The sequence below is a fragment of the Oncorhynchus tshawytscha genome, linkage group LG29, assembly GCF_018296145.1.
Source record: "Oncorhynchus tshawytscha isolate Ot180627B linkage group LG29, Otsh_v2.0, whole genome shotgun sequence".
NCBI classification, from domain to species: domain Eukaryota; kingdom Metazoa; phylum Chordata; class Actinopteri; order Salmoniformes; family Salmonidae; genus Oncorhynchus; species Oncorhynchus tshawytscha.
In genome coordinates, this window is record NC_056457.1 from 17,876,314 (window position 1) to 17,887,874 (window position 11,561).

General features: G+C 39.8%; 1 pseudogene; it reads right to left on the reverse strand.

Annotated features, from left to right (window-relative positions):
* Positions 1-6,010: 6,010 nt before the first annotated feature.
* On the reverse strand, positions 6,011-11,159 carry LOC121841321 (annotated as a pseudogene).
* Positions 11,160-11,561: the final 402 nt, after the last annotated feature.

An 11,561-nucleotide genomic window follows, 5' to 3' on the forward strand; every position in this document is an offset into this window, starting at 1 on the left:
CTGGGCACCTTACCACTGTCCTGCTGTTAAAATGTGTAACCTGACCCTCCTATGTGATTTAAAGACTGAACTATCATTAGAATATCCATGCAACTGTTCTGCCTGGAAGGTCATAGAGAACTCAACTCATGTCAGCTGATGACAATTCCGAATTCATAAGCATGACGTGATTAAGGACACAGAGAGCAAGTCATAGTGTCCCCTGCTATTATGCTGACATTTTGTGCTCCTACGTAAAAAATGTAGGAGCACACAAAGACATTTAGGAGCACAATGAAACGTATTTGAGGTAGTATTTTAATGATAAGAATTGTCAGCAATTACAAAATACAGGGTTAAGCACCAGAAATAAATATTTTTAAGATTGAGAATATAGCCTACATTAGGCCTTTATGAATCCTAGCTACTTTTGAAGCAAAAGTCCCGATGAATGAAGTAGTTTTAGAACTGCCCATGACATTGTGAATGAATGTATGAATGTAAAATGCAGTCCGCCAACAGAAAAAAAATGTTCTGCCTCCTAACTTTGGAACGGTTTTCTCTGTAATAATTGTGCAACCACGACTGTCACGAATATGCTCAATTTATTCTCTATACTACTCAAAGGCTGAGGTACAGCGAAGCCTAATCATTATCTGTGTGTGGTTTTTTTCTAGGCGCACTCGTGCTCCCAAACAGAAATTCCAGGTCAGGGAGTAAATATTTAGGAACATACAGTTGACGTCGGAAGTTTACGTACAACTTAGCCAAATACATTTAAACTCAGTTTTTCACAATTCCTGACATTTAATCCCAGTAAAAATTCCCTGTCTTAGGTCAGTTAGGATCACCACTTTATTTTAAGAATGTGAAATGTCAGAATAATTGTAGAGAGAATTATTTATTTCAGGTTTTACTTCTTTCATCACATTCCCAGTGGGTCAGTAGTTTACATACACTCAATTAGTATTTGGTAGCATTGCCTTTAAATTGTTTAACTTGGGTCAAACATTTCAGGTAGCCTTCCACAAGCTTCCCACAATAAGTTGGGTGCATTTTTGCCCATTCCTCCTGACAGAGCTGGTGTAACTGAGTCAGATTTGCAGGCCTCCTTGCTCGCAAACACTTTTTCAGTTCTGTCCACAAATGTTCTATAGAATTGAGGTCAGGGCTTTGTGATGGCCACTCCAATAACTTGACTTTGTTGTCCTTAAGCCATTTTGCCACAACTTTGGAAGTTTGCTTGGAGTCATTGTCCATTTGGAAGACCCATTTGTGACCGAGCATTAACTTCCTGACTGACGTCTTGAAATGTTGCTTCAATATATCCACAAAATTTTCCTCCCTCATGATGCCATCTATTTTGTGAAGTGCACCAACCCCACCTGCAGCAAAGCACCCCCACAACATGATGCTGCCACCCCCATGCTTCACTGTTGGGATGGTGTTCTTCGGCTTGCAAGCCTCCCCCTTTTTTTTGTTTTTGTTTCATCAGACCAGAGGACATTTCTTCAAAAAGTATGACTTTTGTCCCCATGTGCAGTTGTAACCTGTAGTCTGGCTTTTTTATGATGGTTTTGGAGCAGTGGCTTCTTCCTTGCTGAGCGGCCTTCCAGGTTATGTCGATATAGGACTCGTATTTATATCGTAATATATTTTATTTGGAATGCTAAGCCAGACAAAATTAAACTAAAATATACTGATTAATAAATAAATAAAACATTCTTTATGGATAATTCTTTTTTTAAAATATATTAATTTTTATATTAATTTTCTTTATACCAGGGAGCTAGTTTCTTATGAGAAATGTTTTTAGTTTTTAGGATTGCAACTGCATCTAGGGTATCGCAAGGTTAAATTGAGTTCCTCAGTTAGGTGGTTAACTGATTTTTGTCCTCTGACATCCTTGGGTAGACAGAGGGAGTCTGGAATGACATCAAGGAATCTTTGTGTTGTCTGTGAATTTATAGCACGACTTTTGATGTTCCTTGGTTGGGGTCTGAGCTTGCAAGGGAATGCTGGGGAGATTATTTGTTGCAATTGCAAACGTAATAAAATGGTGGTCCGATAGTCCAGGATTATGAGGAAAAACATTAAGATCCACAACATTTATTCCATGGGACAAAACTAGGTCCAGAGTATGACTGACAGTGAGTAGGTCCAGAGACATATTGGACAAAACCCACTGAGTCGATGATGGCTCCGAAAGCCTTTTGGAATGGGTCTGTGGACTTTTCCATGTGAATATTAAAGTCACCAAAGATTAGAATATTATCTGCTATGACTACAAGGTCCGATAGGAATTCAGGGAACTCAATGAGGAACGCTGTATATGGCCCAGGAGGCCTGTAAACAGTAGCTATAAAAAGTGATTGAGTAGGCTGCATAGACTTCATGACTAGAAGCTCAAAAGACTAAAACGTCGTTTTTTTATTTGTAAATTGAAATTTGCTATCGTAAATGTTAGCAACACCTCCGCCTTTGCGGGATGCACGGGGGATATGGTCGCTAGTTTAGCCAGGAGGTGAGGCCTCATTTAACACAGTAAATTCATCAGGCTTAAGCCATGTTTCAGTCAGGCCAATCACATCAAGATTATGATCAGTGATTAGTTAATTGACTATAATTGCCTTTGAAGTAAGGGATCTAACATTAAGTAGCCCTATTTTGAGATGTGAGGTATCATGATCTCTTTCAATAATGACAGGAATGGAGGAGGTCTTTATCCTAGTGAGATTTCTAAGGCGAACACCGCCATGTTTAGTTTTGCCCAACCTAGGTCGAGGCACAGACACAGTCTCAATGGGGATAGCTGAGCTGACTACACTGACTGTGCTAGTGGCAGACTCCACTATGCTGGCAAGCTGGCTAACAGCCTGATGCCTGGCCTGCACCCTATTTCATTGTGGAGCCCTGTCTATGTTTGAGCCCTGTTAGAGCCCTGTCTATGTTGGTAGATAAGATGAGAGCACCCCTCCAGCTAGGATGGAGTCCGTCACTCCTCAGCAGGTCAGGCTTGGTCCTGTTTGTGGGTGAGTCCCAGAAAGAGGGCCAATTATCTACAAATTCTATCTTTTGGGAGGGGCAGAAAACAGTTTTCAACCAGCGATTGAGTTGTGAGACTCTGCTGTAGAGCTCATCACTCCCCCTAACTGGGAGGGGGCCAGAGACAATTACTTGATGCCGACACATCTTTCTCGCTGATTTACACGCTGAAGCTATGTTGCGCTTGGTGATCTCTGACTGTTTTATTCTAACATCGTTGGTGCCGACGTGGATAACAATATCTCTTTACTCTCTACACTCGCCAGTTTTAGCTTTAGCCAGCACCATCTTCAGATTAGCCTTAACGTCGGTAGCCCTGCGCCCTGGTAAACAGTGTATGATCGCTGGATGATTCATTTTAAGTCTAATACTGCGGGTAATGGAGTCGCCAATGACTAGGGTTTTCAATTTGTCAGAGCTAATGGTGGGAGGCTTCGGCGTCTCAGACCCCGTAACGGGAGAAGTAGAGACAAGAGAAGGCTCGGCCTCTGACTCCGACTCGTTGCTTAATGGGAAAAAGCATTAAGTCAAAGGTTTGGACACACCTACTCATTCACAGGAAGGCCAGGAAGATCAAGGTCCTCAGCCACCCAAGCCATGGGCTGTTCCCATGGCCTGTTTACAATTGTAAATATGTATATGTTATTATTTTAATGATTGTTTTCATTCACTTCTATTTTTGACCTGCACTGCATAGCTTATGAATTTCACTTTAGCCTGCAATTACATTTCCGACCCTGTACATATGACTAATAAACTAAACTATAGAAGTACCCGCCCTGAGACCACCTACATAAAATACTTGGATGACACTTTTATTCTTGACACATCCAATTCTGGAAAGTTTGACCTCTGGTGTAAGAAGAACATCCTTGAACATCCAAATACCTCATCATCGACTTTAGAAAGGTTCCATCAGCTCCAGAGACCGGAGCATAAAACAGGTGGAGGAGTACAAACAGTACCTCGGTGCACTAAAAAACTTGGGAGCCAACAGTGGGCGAGTGTAGTAAAAAATGATCATTCCATACTGTATTTGCAGAAGCTAAGAAAGTTGAATGTGAATCAATCCGTTTTTCAGTCCTTTTTATAGATGTGTTATTGAGCTTGTCATCACATTTAGTATAGTCGTCTGGTTTGGCTCGGTCACATGGGCAAGTCAGAATAACATAGAGAGAGTTGTGCTGGTCAGTGAAAAGATTGTAGGGGGAAAAGATCTTGCAAGAGGGGAACAAAAATTGCTGTGGATCAAGTACACATCTACTGAATAATCAATGTGTAATAGTACTTCATTAAGTGTGCAGTTTTCAGGTCTTTACCTCTTAAAACCAAGAGAGCCACTAACAGTTTTTTACCGGTACCTGTATGGCTGTTACTGTACTGTTACTGTACAATTCTCTATAATTATTATTACGTGATTAAACTAATCATGTAAATGTAATTAACTAGGAAGTCAGGGCACCAAGGAAAATCTTCAGATTACAAAGTTATAATTTTCCTAAAATAACTTTTCAGATATTTTAATATCTGACCAATTAGTCTTCTAATTAATGAATTATTCTTTACCTCACGTTAGTCTCATTCCAAACTCTGTAAATTGTAGGTTATCTGCATGAACCCAGCATTCACTATGAATCATCCATACATCAATTGTCTTAATAATTTATTTACTAACCAACTAAATTATCATTGAAATGCATAACAAACAAACAAACAGTAGGTATGGTTACAATGAAATGATAGGGGATGTGCCCTAGTGGGTTAAACCGGTATGGCGGCTTGGTAGACAAAGGGACTGAGAAGGGCGCGAAAGACAAAAGATACTACATAGTTGATAATCATATTGATAGAAATATTTGCAATCAATATATATATATTTAGGCTCAGTGTGTCTTCGTGATCTCTGTTGGAATCGTCCATCTTTATGTTGGAAAGTTCATCTGAACTTCTCTTTGTGTCCCTGGAGTCCTTTGTGAATGGATACTTCATAGTCCCATTCAGAAATGTTCTTATAGAATAGATGTTCCGGCGGTTGTCGGTCTTCGCATTCAGTCGACATAAATTCTAGCTGCAGACTAGCAATTAGTATCGAAGATTTGCTCTTATTTTGTCAGTATCGATAGTCTGAGTTTAACCATTTCCACCAGTGTAGCCAATGCGCCACGTGGTTTGGTTAGAAATTCATTAACCGAGGAATACATGGTCTCTGCTCAAACCTTAGCCCTCTCGGTAATCGAGGTACGCTTGTTCTCAAGGGAATTTGTTTTTTTATTCGGAAATGCAGAAAAGGCTGTCTCATGACGTCAGATCAATGTCTGTGCTCATGGGGCGAGCCAATGACTTAGTTAACTTTAAAGGGAATTGGATTCTCTGTCATTAAACAGTTTAAAATCACATTACAAAATTTCACAAATTGTTTCATCTTTACTCATTCATTTTATACAATAATTAGATGCAAATCTCATAACGGAGACTCTTGTATAAACAGAATTATGGTAATGTAGCTGTATTGTCTCTCGTGAGGTCACAAACATTAGACAAAATGGACCGGTCATAGCTCGATTCTCCACCGACCGTATACACATTCTCCAAACATGGATATTGTTCAGTTCTCAAGTTCTGTGAGGTAGAAGAAGTTCCTTTGTTCTACTGTGAACCCTCTCTCTATACCGCATGGCCGGGGGGCAAGAGAGTCTCCTCAGGAATTTACGACCTGAGATAACAGAGCCTGGGTGTAGGGGGAAGAGAGAGGTAGTGAGAGAGAGTTGGTGCTTGCTATAGCCAAAGAGGGCCACGTCATGACACAGTATTCTTAAAAATATATACAATGTGAATAATAGTATGGCTGTTGGACATCAAATACTTACAAAGCGATTGAGGAAGAAGCTGTCATCATACATGACATGAGGGAATTTGCTAATTATAACCAATATCATTATTTTGATTAAAAGAACTGACCTGGGAGCTGGCATCACAACTCTTGGACTCACTCCTCATCCTTTCCTTTCTGTGACAGAGAAGACGGATGGATTATGAAACAATTGTAATACTACTGTGTAATGAAAAACATTTTATACTGCATTATACTGTGTCCTTAAAATATATGATGGGAAACTTCAACGGGTATGTGTATTGGTGGTATGGAATACACTATGAACTTGATGCTGTCCCCATACAGATACTAAACATGTATCTGATTCTCTTATGTAATAGCCAACACCAAGAGCAATACGGTCCAATTAAAGAATTCAATGAACAATAAATACATTTTGCTCTTCAACTACAGTATGTATTACAGAAATGAGTTACAACTGTTAAAGCTGTTAGCGACATACATTCAAGAAGTAATCTAAAACAATTCTAGGTTTAGCTACAATTAAAGGGGAATTCTCTCAAAAAAACATTATCAACTGTTAGTCCTCACCTGAGGTATTTTTGATATCATTTGTCTATATTTTAAATACAAACATTTTTCCCACTTTTTCATGGGTCGTAAATCCATGACGTCATTCTGACCATTAGCAGTTAATCAAAATTTCACTGGATCTTGTCAGTTTTAGAACACAATTGATGGCAGCAACTGAATAAACATGCATTGTTATTCATTGTAAATAAGCAAATATGGGCAAGTACGAGGGGAGGTCAGCATCAACAAATAAAGTTAGTCATTTCTGAATGAAACTGTTCTCATAATTATCCTTAAGGCATATATGTTGGAGTTAAGGATGTATTTGAAATGTGTCAGTATGAAATTGTATGAATTCTGACCATTACAGGGTAGGATGCCAAGTCTAAAAAAAAGGTTATCCAGTCAATAGTATTTCATGGCTTTTAGAAAGAGCTCACAGAAAGAGCTCACAGACAGCTGTCCCCCCAGTGTTCATTATGAAGATGAGATGTTAGGGAAGCAATACAGACCAAATTTAAGTGAGTTCTGCTTCCATGTTCTACAATCTTGTAATGATAGGGGGGTGACTGGGACAGGAAATGTAACATCATAACCTTTTTTAAGGAAAACATGCAACTTACATGGGATCATCTTGAGACTTTCTCTGTACAGGTAACTTTCATCAAGGTTTTACATGGTCTATAATTTAAGAGTATTTCCAAAACACTATATATAGATTTTCTGAAATATTGGTACATTTGTTTTTATTGTTTTAAGAAATTATGAAAGAAATTAAAAACACAACAATATAATCATGGCATGACATACATGCATTTGTTTAAAACCTATCACTTTCAGGCAAACAATAATATGCATGTCAATTGATCATGGCTCAAATTGGAGGAGAGATTGATTTCATAACTACTTGTATTTGTGAGAGGTATTGACTTGTTGAAAGCAGCGAGCTGTCTGTTTAAACGACTAGAACACAGCTCAAACACCTATGCATACCTCACAAGACATGCCACCGGAAGTCTCTTCACAGTCCCCAAGTCCAGAACAGACTATGGTAGGCGCACAGTACTACATAGAGCCATGACTACATGGAACTCTATTCCACATTAGGTAACTGATGAAAGCGGTAGAATCAGATTTTAATAAACAGATACAAATACACCTTATGGAACAGCGGGGACTGTGAAGCAACACAAATATAGGCAAAGACACATGCATACACACACACACACACACACATGATAACATACACACTATACACACATGTACACATGGATTTTGTGTTGTAGATATGTGGTAGTGGAGTAGTGGTTCTTGGTAAGTCTGCAAATGGCCCTTTAGGACTCTTGAAAGAGTTACTTTACTGACCTTGGAGGCAGAATCAAGACTCCTGGCTCTCATCTTGTTGACCTGAGACTCAGCAATATCAGCCCTCTCTTCTGCCTCATCCAGTTCATGCTGAATCTTACGGAACTTTCCCAAATTGGCATTGGCTTGTTCCTCCTGTGAGAAATGTTAAACATGATCTAGGTTTCTATTAAACAAAATAATTTGAGAGTTACAGATGCATCAGTTGGATGATAGAAGGTTACTTACAGCCTCCTCTGCAGTCCTCTTGTAGGATTTGACCTTCAGCTGCAGTTTGTCCACCAGGTCCTGCAGGCGGCTCAGTTTCTTATGGTCTTCCTCAGTCTGCACACAAAAAATAAAGAGAAAAATAGGGAAACATTATATGTATGTTACAATTGATTCTGAGCATTAATTGTGCCCTGTCAAATTAAAGTATATAATGTACCTGGTGGGAGCTCCTTGATGCGTCTCTCATATTTACGGACTCCTTTCACAGAATCACTGCCCCTCCTTTACTCCATTTCCACTTCACTCTCTAGCTCCCTTACTAAGAAAGATATGATCAATGTTAAACATTATTTCCAAGTATGTTGTTACTACTCTTTTCAATATTGAAGCTAGAAATATGATTACAGTACCAGTCAGAAATTTGGACACACATACTCATTCAACGGTATTTCTTTATTTTTACTATTTTCTAACTTCTAGAATAATAGTGAAGACATCAAAACTATGAAATAACACATGTAGTAACCAAAAAAGGGTTAAACAAACCGAAATATATTTTAGATTATTTTAAGTAGCCACCCTTGATGACAGCTTTGCACACTCTTGGCATTCTTTCAACCAGCTTCATGAGGAAACCTTTTCCAACAGTCTTGAAGAAGTTCACACATATGCTGAGCACTTGTTGGCTGCTTTTCCTTCACTCTGCGGTCCAACTCATCCCAAACCATCTCAATTGGGTTGAGGTCAGGTGATTGTGGAGGCCAGGTCTTCCGATGCAGCACTCCATCACTCTCCTTCTTGGTCAAATAACCCTTACACAGCCTGGAGGTGTGTGTTGGGTCATTGTCCTGTTGAAAAACAAATGATAGTCCCACTAAGCGCAAACCAGATGGGATGGCGTATCACTGCAGAATGGTGTGGTAGCCATGCTGGTTACGTGTGCCTTGATTTTGAAATGAATCACTGACAGTGTCACCAGCAAAACACCATCACACCTCCTCCTCCACGCTTCACGGTGGGAATCATACATGCAGAGATAATCCGTTCACCTACTCTGCATCTCACAAAGACACGGTGGTTGGAACCATAAATCTCAGATTTGGACTCATCAGACAAAATTACAGATTTCCACCGGTCTAATGTCCATTGCTCGTGTTTCTTGGCCCAAGCAAGTCTCTTCTTCTTATTGGTGTCCTTTAGAAGTGGTTTCTTTGCAGCAATTCAACCATGAAGGACTGATTCATGCCATCTCCTCTGAACAGTTGAGGTTGAGATGTGTCTGTTACTTGAACTCTTTGTAGCATTTATTTGGGCTGCAATCTGAGGCTGGTAACTCTAATGAACTTATCCTACGCAGCAGAGGTAACTCTGGGTCTTTCTTTCCTGTGGCGGTCCTTATGAGAGCCAGTTTCATCATAGCGCTTGTTGGTTTTTGTGACGTCACTTGAAGAAACTTTCAAAGTTCTTGAAATGTTCTGCATTGACTGACATTCATGTCTTAAGGTAATGATGGACTGTCATTTCTCTTTGCCTATTTGAACTGTTCTTGCCATAATATGGACTTGGTGTTTTACCAAATATGGCTAACTGCTGTATACCACCCTTACCTTGTCACAACACAATTGATTGGATCAAATGCATTAAGAAGTGAAGAACATCCACAAATGAACTTTTAACAAGGCACACCTGTTCATTTAAATGCATTGCAGGTGACTACCTCATGAAGCTGGTTGAGTGAATGCCAAGAGTGTGCAAAGCTGTCATCGAGGCAAAGGGTGGCTACTTGAAGAATCTCAAATCTCAAATATATTTTTATATGTTTAACACTTTTTTGGTTACTACACGATTCCATATGTGTTATTTCAATGTAGAAAATAGTAGAGAATAGTCCAAATAAAAAATAGTAGAAGAGAATGTAGCTTAGACACTTACTCTGCCCTCCAGCTTCTGGATCTGCTTCTTGCCCCCCTTCATGGCGATTTGTTCAGCTTCATCCAGGCGGTGCTGCAGGTCCTTGATGGTCTGCTCCATGTTCTTTTTCATGCGCTCCAGGTGAGCACTGGTGTCCTGCTCCTTCTTCAGCTCTTCTGCCATCATGGCAGCATCAGTAATGGCCTTCTTGGCCTTTTCCTCAGCATTTCTACACTGTAAAAAATAATTTGTTCTTAACTGCCTTACCTAGTTAAATAAAGGTTAAATAAAACATGAATGGGGAGATATTGGGGTTTTGGGATAAACCCTGAAAATAAGGTCTGAGGTTTAAACAGGCTTAGGAGATCCTATACATTTTGTTCTATGAGATAATATCAGTCAGTTAACATGCCCTTTATGAATTATGAAGCCTTTTTGTGCTTTATGTACTTGTTTTGATTACGTAAATGCTTAAAAATTCACAAAAAGTTACGTTATGTGATGAAGATTATCTCATAGAACAAAAAAGTACAAAATCTCCTAAGCCTGTGTTTACTACAGACCTTATTTTTCCTGTTTATCCAAAAAAAGCTTAATTTTTCCCATGGGCCTTGGCCAACGAGACATGACTGAGTTAGTGCCTGCAAAAAAGATGCCATTACTATTGCTCCTCTCTATTACTGTCTTACCTGTGAGTGCAACAGTTGAACTCTCTCACTAACATCCAGCAGTTCCTGCTCAACCAGTTTGCGGCCTCTCTCAGTCTGCTCCACCAGGGCTCTCAGCTCATCCAGTTCAGCCTGAATCAGGTTGTTACGTCTCTCCACAATGGCAATGTTCTCCTTCAGGTCATCACTGACACAAAGAGCATCATCCAGCTGCAGTTGAGAATCCTGTAGAGAGAATAGATTTTACTATATTTATTGTATTGTTTCACAGTGTGGTTTGGCTTTTTCTGAATGCACAAGCAATGTTTTTAATTCAGTGGTGTGGAAGTAATACCTTCAGATGGGAATGGAGACCCTTAAGTTGCTTCTGGGCCTCTGTTGGCCTGGCTGAGCTGGATCTCCATCTCATTGAGATCTCCCTCCATCTTTTTCAGCCTGAGAGCTTCATTCCTGCTGCGAGTCTCTGACTCCAGGGAGCTTTGCAGGTTATCCACAACTCTCTGCTGGTTCCTCTTATTCATCTCCATTTCCTCATCCTTCTCCACCAGCTTCCGTTCAATGTCAGCTTTCACCTGGCTGAACTCCAGCTGAGCTCTCAGGATTTTTCCCTCCTCATGCTCTAGGGAGCCCTGTGAGAACATAGCCCCATATAAAATCTCATTATACAGTTAGTTGCTACCAGTAAATAGTGTCTGTTGCTAGAAGTAAATGTTTTCTGTTCTCACCTCAGCTTCCTCTAGAGCAGAGTGTTGCTCAGCCTTCTGCTGCTCCAGCTGGTTATGGACTTTTTCCAGTTCTTGGATGCGATTTCCTCCCTCACCAAGTTGCTCAGTCAGATCACAAATTTCCTCTGTGGTTAAAAAAATACATGTACATGAGAATATTTTTGTGATAATTAATCTCTGTAATATATACATCTTTAATTGACATCAATAATGCTGATGCTGTGTTCTCCGTCTTCATGGTCTGCAGGTGAT